Source organism: Amblyomma americanum, chromosome 1, assembly GCF_052857255.1.
Source record: "Amblyomma americanum isolate KBUSLIRL-KWMA chromosome 1, ASM5285725v1, whole genome shotgun sequence".
Lineage (NCBI taxonomy): Eukaryota > Metazoa > Arthropoda > Arachnida > Ixodida > Ixodidae > Amblyomma > Amblyomma americanum.
Window position 1 is genome coordinate 408,325,094 of NC_135497.1, and position 10,233 is coordinate 408,335,326.

The window sequence follows — 10,233 nt, forward strand, 5'->3', positions numbered from 1 at the left end:
TGAATTCCGTTCGCGCCTTTTTCTGCGTCGCCTCATCCGTTTCGTTCCATCCACGGCATTGCGGCTACTAATGAAACATGGCTAGAGTGTTATCCGCGCGACAGAAACTTGCTCTCGTGTTGCTAGTGCACCGCTTGCGGCGAAAGCGCAGGCGCTCGATGTATGTGCGAAAGATCGCTCTCTCCACGGGAACAACTTACCCGTGGAGAGACCGGTGCTTCGCCTTCTGTTGCCAAGCGTTCTCATTGCCCTGGTGGTCTCTGAAATCCAGCCTTTTGGTGTCGTATACACAAGGGTGCTGTTTTATGGCTTCGATAAACCGTTCCACAACGATGTCCGGCACAATTTCAATATTTGGGCAGCTCGCGCCACTCACGCCGGCATCCGCCATTTTTCTCCGCGCGATGCATTGTGTGTCGACGCGGTCGGCGGCGCCGGCGCGCAATTGGAGCAGGAGCCAAAGCTGCGCCGGGCCCGTCGGGGCACGCTGGCAGCCGCCGGTTACGCTGGCCGCAGCAGTGCGTCGAACTGTAGACGGAGCCTTTTCACCAAAGCAGCGCGCGCGCGCTTGCGTTACGTCGGACTATATTCGCGCCTTCACTAAGAAAACAAAGTTCTGAAGACGCACGGACATTAAACCATCAGTTGCGTGCTTTCTTAGTTGTAACAGTGCTTAGCGCACAAGTAGATATGGATGACCACTTTCGTCCATGCCGACTAAATATTTTGTAATTCTAATTGGTTTTGTAAGCCCACGTAACGTGTACGTAATTGCACTAGTCCGCTTTGCTTTTCGGATGGTAGACAGCGAAACCAAAATAAGAAGAAATTCATTGGAATTATTTACTAGACGTATTCATATTCTACATGGCAGTTTATATTCACCTATGTCTTGTGCTTACACAGAACGTACAGCCGAATGTGTCTGTACTGCTTTGATGATTGCGCACCTTAGGCCGATCTTTGGTAATGTATACATGGTATTGTCGAGCATTTTTCGCTCTCTCAACACCGCCATTTAGCCTCAGAGCACTTCCTTTTGAATAATTTGGAAGGGCGCATTTTGCGAGCAAGGGAAAAAGAGAAGCTTCGAAACCTGGCGTCTCACCTGCACCGTTGCCGTATCAAACTCTGCGCGTTTCGCTTGCCACGCTAGCTTATCAAAACCACTGCGACACGAATCATCTGCGTCAGCACTTTTTCAAACGGCACCCGTCGTCTGCACTGGCCCGAACATAGCGCTATCGTTTTCAAACGCCGCGCCATTTATACCATTAGCGCTGTTGTGCTAGTGTCATCATCAGCAGCCAAATTTGCTTGAAAACCACTGTGTTGCAAACTTACAAACGTAAAAACCATTGTGAAAACTTGACAACTTGGGGTGTGTATGTTATTCAGTGTTAGCAAAGCTAAAATGCGAGCATTTAAAAGTGCTGGCATGCATTTCGACATGTTTTTTTTTTGTTTTGCTTTCAAATATGCATGCTATGGCAGTACTGGCGTTGACCGCTAGGGGACCATAAAGCGTTAGACAAGATGGCCGCCTCCATGCTGCTTGTGTTACATTTCAAAACATCGCGAATAGTTCCCAAGACGTAAGCTTACGAAGGGTAGGTGAACGTTTCAGGTATATCAAGTGATTCAGTGCGTATGATTGTTGGAAATATGGCGCAGAAGTTTCGTAGCTGGCCTTACATGGCAGGCAAGTGCGTGAGCAATGAGTGCTAGAGTGGAGTAAAGCTTTGCTTTTACTTGAACATTAAGTACCAGCAGGCTGTTTTTTTGAATGGTGGAGGATGAGCTCTACACGAAATACAAACCTTTGACGGCACTGATGCTCATTAATTTTTAACGTCAGGTCCGGTGAGTTGCACCGAGCATTGTATGTTTTATTTCTGTGTGAATTAAACTGCAGTGAGCCTTTCGTCTTGCCTCTCGCGTCTGCATGCTACTTTGCACTGAAAGTTGTGTCAGTTAAAGAACTGTGCAGCGAGTCTTTCGCCTTGCCTGTCACGCGTCCCGGTTACTTTGCTGTGGAAGTTGTGTGGGTGTGAATTCCTGGCGCTTAGTTGAGCTTCAATCTATAATAGTGCCACAGCGAAAATGTAGGATCGTTCACCAGTACGCAACGTGAACGATCACGCCAGGATATCTCGGAAAGTTCGGAATATTGGTAGACCTGCTAGTTTTTCGCTTTCAAACGAAGGCATTTTTTTGTTTTATTTATTTTCAATATTGCACAGAGCATGGTCTTCGACGGCCAAGTCAAAGGCAGCTGGCCTGAGCCTAACAAGGCCCCACTACCGATGTAATTCTCGGCAGAAAATAAAAGAGAAAAGCGCTACGAACCAAAGTACATAGCTAGATATTACCTTGTGCCTATGATGTCTGTGTCCACTTACCACAGCACCTTTCTGTTGCAGACATTCCTCTGGCATCATGGGCTCAGTTAACATGGTTTTGCAAAGGCAATAATGGGCTGTTTTGTGCTACTGTTTGTGAGGTGCCAATATTTAAGTGTGCCAAGAACTTCTACTGTCATATCGACTGCACAATGAAGTTTTCACTCTTTCAGGCATTGCTATGCATGGCTATACGTGGGGATCACATGTTTTGTCATTTGAAAAATGCACAGCAATTACGTGTGTGCTAATACGACCATGGGTGTTTCCGCCACCTTCTAACGCTTAATCTGGGACTGTTTTGTTAGTTAGACTGCAAAGGAATTGGGGCTGATGCTGCTTATACCGCCTCATCATTTAATTCCTCATGCATTTAAGTTTTACGCTGCAGCTGTGCTATAAATTGCTGTGCACCTAGCCAAAGCAATCATTGCCCTTCCGTCGCGAATTCTCAACAGGAGATTCATTTAGTCAAAACACTCACACGCTTCTAATAGGAGTATTATGTGCGGAGGGCGTATACAGAAAGCGAAGGAGAGAAAAAAGCCGCATACATGTAGGACATCACTTTTTTACAGAGAAGCTCTCGAGCGCATGTTCCTGCATTCAACGTCTTAACTGATTGCTCATTCCTCCACTCTTGGCGTGGCAGGTGGTAGCAGAGTGAAACGCCACCTGCCAGGGAGAGAGTGGAGGAATGGGCAACTGGAAGGTAGCTAGCAGTGTAACACGTCACCTGCCAGTGGTGGCAAGTGGCATTTGAAGAGCTGCACTCAAATTTCACATTACCCACTGTCATATTTCAAACTTCTGAAGCTTCACCATAAATGGGTTACACAAAAGGCAAGCATGTAGGAAAGAAGTTACAGAACTGCACGTGGTGCAGAAAATCATATGTAATACAATATAAGGCTTTGGAGAATAGTACACAACACATTATATTTCTGCTGTTTAAATGAACATTTAAAACATGACTAACAAAGTACAAGACAGCACAAAATAAACCAGGAAAAGCATAACAGCTCTTGGTGATTTAAGACTGCAGGGTCATTAATGGAAGCGATGTGATCAGAAATATCATTCCAGCAGCTTATGGTTTGCAGGAGGGCTGTCAAATTAGCAGCAGTGGTGCGACCGAATAAGTGCCTAAAGCTGCTGTCTTTATAAAGACAACGGGATGCACAATGTGGTTCAGCTAGGGGAAGGTTAGTAGGATGCCTGATTTGGACAAAGCAAAGCAATCTTTGTACGTAACTCTAGTGTTTGTAATTAACTTTAGTGAGTGATAGCGGTAACTTAACATTAGTAACGCTTGATTACTGGTCATATTTTATGGTTAGAAAATGTGCTGTGCAGGTGTGAATTCACTTGAATAATTGTATTAAATAGGCTTGGTGTGGTGACCACATGGGGAACGTGAATTCAAGTTGGGCAAGAACAAGTCTGATATGCAAGTTTTCAAGTGGTTAACAGGGCATCTCAAAGATTACGTTTTAGATAGCTGAGAGTACGGCGATTTTAATTATGCCAGGCTTGAAGGTATTTATATGGAGGCACGTATGCACAAGGGTTAAAATTTAATTTTTTTTTGCTTGCCACGTTGGCCAGGTTTGGAACTGCCGACTATATTCTGGTCTTACAAAGACGAACCTTTCCTGAACACGCATCTGTTTCTTCAGGCAAACTGCAGCCCACATTTTGGTCTGACCAAGAGTCTCAAACTCGTTTTGCCATGCAAGCCAGACTGTAGTTGTACCACTCGGGTATGTGATTTTGTGCAGGGAAGTAGGATCAAGTGAAGGGGGTGTTGCATTTTTGTAACAAAGCGTATCTTCCTCTGTAATGGCAGATGTCCCTGGTGTTGAAGCTGTGCGGTGCAAGCTGCATCTGCAAGAATGTCTCTTACATGTGGATACCATCTACACACTTTAGAATTTTGGAGGAACCTATCTTGGCTCTGTATTATAGGCTCAAGCACATGTCTCGAAGTAAAATTATCATGGCTGGTGACCTGAACCTTGCTGGTATAAACTGGAACACACTGAATACCGCAAATATAAGAATATAAGATTTTATGTTCACCTTTAGCCTCAAATAGCATAATGAGTTAATTGTCATATATACAGGTGATTCTCTAATTTACAGTCATAGATCGCCGGGAGTCCTCGTACCCTTTCTGGCGCGGTGGTGCAGCGGTTAAGCGATGCGCCACTGCCCTGTGATGGCAGGTGCTCCCAGCAGTGGGCCTTCTGCGGCCCCGGTTGCTCTTCCCGAGCGACCAATCATTCATTTAACTGGCCCATGCCATGGTAGGCACTTGGCTCTTTTCCAGTGGGCAGGCTGTGAGGACGGTGCAAGGTTACATGACCTAAGTGGCCCATCTGCCTCCTAGGTTGCTCTGTGCGGACCGCCTGCCAGAGCCATGCCAGTGTTTTTTTTTTTTGCTCACAACGCTGACACCAGATGTTCTGGATAACGGGGTCATTAACACTATCACGTTAATATAAAGACAGATAGCAGTAGACAGTCATGTTCATTTGAGTGCATTGTTTGCACAAAAGGCACAGAAAAATGGAAGGGTCACGACTATAGCTGGAGGTAACATTTCAGACTGGCTTCAAATTTATCATGATCAATGGCACATGCAATGGTACCAGGCAGTTGATTCCATTAACGAATGGGGTGGAAAAAAGGTGAATGAAAAAAGCAAATTGAGGAAAGGTATGTGCATCTTTCAGTTGGTGATCAATGCAGGTAAAAACACGACAGGTTGGTGTGATATGGCACAAAGCGAAGTAAGAGTGACTATGGTATTATTTGTGAAAAAGGAGGGAATGGAAAATATTTGCTGTCCTTTGAGCAGAGGTAAGTTCAGATATTTGTTTCATTTCTTTGATACTCAGTAATTCTTAGATATAAATTGGGCAGGCTCATTCTCCAAACTCCGATTTTGTTAGTATATGTGCATCTGTTAGAAATCAAGGAGGTATATTCCATTTCGAGCACACTAATTCTATGCTAAAAGCATTGTGTCTGGGTTTCATAAACCAAGGTTGCATTGAAGGAATTCAGATGCTTTCGATGCCTTGTTGAAGAGGTCATGGTACCATTCTTCAGACTCAAATTGTTTATTGCATGTAGTTTGTTAAGTATATCTGAACAAGTAGGCGAGATATAGGCTGATTTGGTGCGACAAGTAATTTGTATTTAAGTTATCCTGAACCGTGTGAAAGTCAGGCAACACTGGTGCACCCTCGATCTGTGACGCCATAAACCAATGGTCACGTGCTTGCCTGGAACTGAACTGCGCATAGTGAGGATAGGGCAGTGGGTTGTTTATTGTTCATGCTAGGGGTGAAGAAGGGGTGTTGGCAAGAGAATGAGGAGCCCACACCCCACAATAGAGGGACAAAAGACAAAGGCAACAAAGGCCTGTGTCCTGTTTCATGTCTGATCTTGGAGACTTCACCGCAGTGTGCCACGGCGGGACTTGAATAGGTGCATGTTGTGCTCGACACTGACTGTGCGCGGCAGTTTTGGAGATGATGACAGTGCTAACGATTTATGACGTCACTCAGGCTGCATCTATATGGCCGTCACTGCCATCGGGAGGGGATTAGAACCGATAACTTCTAATTGCAATTTCTAGCTTTCCAGCTGAAATGTGCACATAGGGCCGTACGCCTTTTTTATGTATAGTTAATAATGCCGTGGCCAGTGGCAGTAACATAAAATCATGATTTGTGGGGAGAACATGCCATGTCCCCTTTAATAATCGCGTCTATGTGATTGTTCCAAGAAAGGTCGGATGTTATGTGAACCCCGAAATACTTGATGGTGGGTACTGATTCTATGGCAACATTGTTCAGAGTGTAATGGCATGGTACGATGCTATATTGTGAAATTGAAGGGTGTCAAAATCGGAGGCAAGCATAGCTTTTCAGAACCTGTATGAAGCCTCGAGATATCGAACATGAAAATAGCTTCAGAGAACTCAAGTTGGGTTTTCTCATGTTGCATATCGAAAATGGGCGGTTTTAGAACATAGGTGATGTAAGCAACGCCCTTTTATGAACATGTAATGTGGGAAAGGCAATTTTTACGAGCTGCCAAATGCATATTTTCTGTGGTCCATATCTCGAATTACGATTCTGTTTCAGAAGTTTTTTAAACTGGGTTTACCTCTTATGTTGAAGGCCTTCAATTTGTCAGTATAATCTTGTGTCCTGAACAAAAAAAAATTTAGAGGTTCCATTTATATTGGTTAATTACTCATTATTTCGTTGTGTTCTGTTATGTACATGATGTCTGCCTTGCTGTATAATCAACCTGCATAGACGTACCTTTCGCTGCTTTTCAAATAAAAATCTGTATTGAATAATTTGAAACAACAAGTTTGTGTGTATGCATATATAAGCGCATGTGTGTAGAAAGATTCTACAAAAATGCCTGGTGCAGTCATTTCATCCTTTTGCATGATGAGGTCCTCCTGCTTCTTCTGTCACCATTTAGACCTCAAAATCAAAATAAGGTGGCTGCTAGCTCACTGCGACAACATGGCAGAGTTTCTCTTCTGTGTACAAAAAGAGAGTGCAAATAAAGGTCAAAGAATAACTGCAGAACTGCTTGCTGGTCAGCAGAATGACAGCATAATAGTATGACTGCAATAAAAACACCTGGGCATATGTGCTCTTTTCACACCTGTAAAGCAGACTTGCAGTGTGCAGAAGCATTTTTTTGAAGTGATCATGTGGTTGTGAGGCACGATGTCCCACCCAGTGGTAACGGGAGCAACTTTATGAAAACAGGCAAGAACAGAAAACTTGATGCTGTTGGTCCTGCGGGACGACATGTTTGCTGTCTACATGAATTATGCTGCTATCTTCTCCGTCCTATTGTGGACATCCAAGCCCGGATCTGTACAAATAAATAATACAACAAAAATATGTGATCATGCCCTCCTTTATTTGATACTGCCAAAACAGGTCCCTGACAGGGAGGTCCTGGCAAGGCAGTCATGTTCAAGCACTCTGCAATGAAAAACAAGACTATAATGTAATCAGCACAAATAACTGTGCACAATAACATCACAATTGGGTTAAAATGAAACAGTATAAGCAGAAATGTATAATATATACACAGAAAGGGAAAAAACATAAAGCAGTAATATCATATAGCGGCTACAAAACACCACGCAAGAAGTATACAAAAAACCAACAAAATTACCATATCCAAAAGGAGGAAAGAATAGAAATTTAAAATACGATAAAACAGCCGGAAGAAATTTTGGAATCCTCTGAAACAGGAAGGAAACCGTCATGCAAAGGAAAAACAAGGCTGTAAAAGTTTTAATCGGTACCAAGATAATTAAAAGTCACGAACTGGTTTGACTGAGGCATTGGTTCGTGCTAGAGCCGTACCTCACCCGCCTGCAAGGTAGCCTTGAATATGCAACTGGAAGAAAAATGTGCTTAAAAAAAGGACCAAATCTGAGAAAAAAACTTGGAGATGAAGAAAAAAAGTGCTACCAGGCATTCCACATCTGGTTATCAAGCAGTTACCGCAAGCTACAGAATTATCCAAAACTGTTCTGTACTTAGATGAAGCCAAAGGACCGGAGCATAGATATTTAGGGCATTGGCAAAAGTAGTGAGAAATTCCATCTACTTGACTTCCACTGGGGCAAGCAGATTTAGGAAAGCCCAGTTTTAGTATTAGGTGTGACGGTCCCTTCAACTGCCCCAGACATGAGAAATGTCTGCGCTTTACAGCATACAGCATTGTAATAAGGGAGTATTTACTCTCTTACAAATCTACTCCACCTTGAGGGATTCTCCTAAACATTTGACCAGCATATAGCATTACACACGTTCACACCATGCAAGTGGCAACAGTACTAGCAGCACCTCTTGCTCGCATGACAACCTGGCCAGTTTGTGGAACTGGGCTGCAGACTACGACCATGGAAGTGGCACAGCAGTGGGGGCATCGCTCACTCACATTTCACCTGGGCCAGTTTGTGCCACTTGCCTAGACTATGAATACATTCAGACCTTGTTGATATGTTGCCAGTTCATACGCTCAAAATCACGAACAGCAGAAATCTCACCTCCTAGAATTACAAACAACACCTTGTGACACATTTTCCCAGCTTCTAAATTTACAGTTGTGACGAATTCTGGTCGTATAATATGTTTAATGACTAACTGAGGTGTGCAAACATTTAAACGGGCCAAACATAGCGGGACGCAACATGGGAAAACTAGGATGCAGCAGCAGTCACCCACTGCGGTGGCTTCTGTGCAGTGCACAAGTGCAGAGCACCAGAAAAGCAACAAAGGTGCTGAAACATATGAGCAGACCATTTTTGTGGTAAGGCAACAAGAGGAGCCCGAGTTACGCCTCCACAAAAGGCGGCAGTGTGGTGCGCGATGTTGGCACATGCTACAAAACCCCCTGGCGGTCTAAACTAATCCGGAGCCCTCCAATACGGCGTCCCTTGCAGCCGAAGTGTCAATTCACGACGTTAAACTGCTTGATTAAATTACTACGCCTACTTGCTTATAAATGTATTGTTCTGCCTACCTTAGATTATGCTGCTATCATTTGGGACTCGTTCACGCAAACTAACAAATAAATTAGAGAAGGTTCAAGAGAGCGCGGCACAATACATACATAACAATTACCAACGTACATCAGTAACACATCTTCTAATCCAAGCTGGCCTCCCAACAATAACTGAGCGAAATCGTTGCGCACGACTTAAATTTATGTATCAATTAATCAGGAGACACTACAGAACGGAGCTTACCGATTTGCTTGTTTTTTCGTCCGTATATGCGACGCGACAATGACACCAGCTAACTTTAACTCCTTTTCGGGTTCGAAATAACTGCTTTAAATACTCATTCCTTCCACGAACTATTTCCGATTGGAGTAACCTCACTAACAGTGAAGTGCTGCAGCCGTCGCTGACGCTGTGCAGCATATCACCTAGTTTTCAGTGCATTTGCTATTTCGCTGTTCTGTTGTATATGTTTAAGGGGGGAGCCTGGTCTTGAAAACAAAATTTTATTAATGTAGTAATAATTATGAAATCTTCAGGGAACATGAATTTTTGTGCACTGATTGTAAATATGTAATTTAATTTCATGTAAAACAATTTCTTGGGCACTTATATAATTCTTATGCAATTATTCTGCGAAGAGCTTGGAAGAAAATTTGCTGTAGGAGAATCGCTGAAATGTATGCCTTTGGGTCGTCTTGATACTAAGGAATGCAATAAGGGTAAAATAATCATTCTGAATATTATAGAACTTCAGTTATAGGGTATTGAAGCTGCTACCAGAAACGAGAATACACACTTTTCTTCACATTTGATGACTGATGTTATAAACTACCGCATATCATCACAAAACATTCAAATGCACAGCAAGTTTCCGAGACGCGTTATTTCAACTTGTGTGGCTTCCCTACTACGCATACTGCAACCGGCCGCCGCGGTGGCTGAGTGGTTACGGCGCTCAGCTGCTGGCCCTAAAGACACGGGTTCGATCCTGGCCGCGGCGGTCGAATTTCGATGGCTCATTCCCGGTTAAAAGCAGAAAAGCAATGACAAAAATAAAGTGGAATGAGAAACGGCCTGTACCTGCATAGCACCACCAGGCTTAAACCAATTAAAGAAAAAATGAACAGGGCCCATTCGGCGAAATTTTTAATTTAGTAGGAAAAGCCACTGGGAAAAATAAAATTGGGCATGGTAACTGAAACGGTGTCCGAAGGGCTCAACGTGCACACAGGAATGAAAAAGTCCTCACAGCCCCCCCCACCC

At 43.7% G+C, this 10,233-nt stretch overlaps 1 long non-coding RNA gene across 3 annotated transcripts; it reads left to right on the forward strand.

Moving 5' to 3' along the window:
• Positions 1–659: 659 nt before the first annotated feature.
• Positions 660–7,348, forward strand: LOC144115786 (uncharacterized). 3 transcript variants are annotated; one of them, XR_013311546.1, is made up of 3 exons: positions 660–1,610; positions 2,244–4,165; positions 4,252–7,348. It is a non-coding gene; the product is annotated as an uncharacterized LOC144115786 (long non-coding RNA). The 3 variants fall into 3 exon arrangements; XR_013311548.1 differs by having other exon boundaries at positions 661–1,610; positions 4,011–4,165; positions 4,252–7,346; XR_013311547.1 differs by having other exon boundaries at positions 675–1,610; positions 4,082–4,165; positions 4,252–7,346.
• The last annotated feature ends 2,885 nt before the right edge of the window (positions 7,349–10,233 follow it).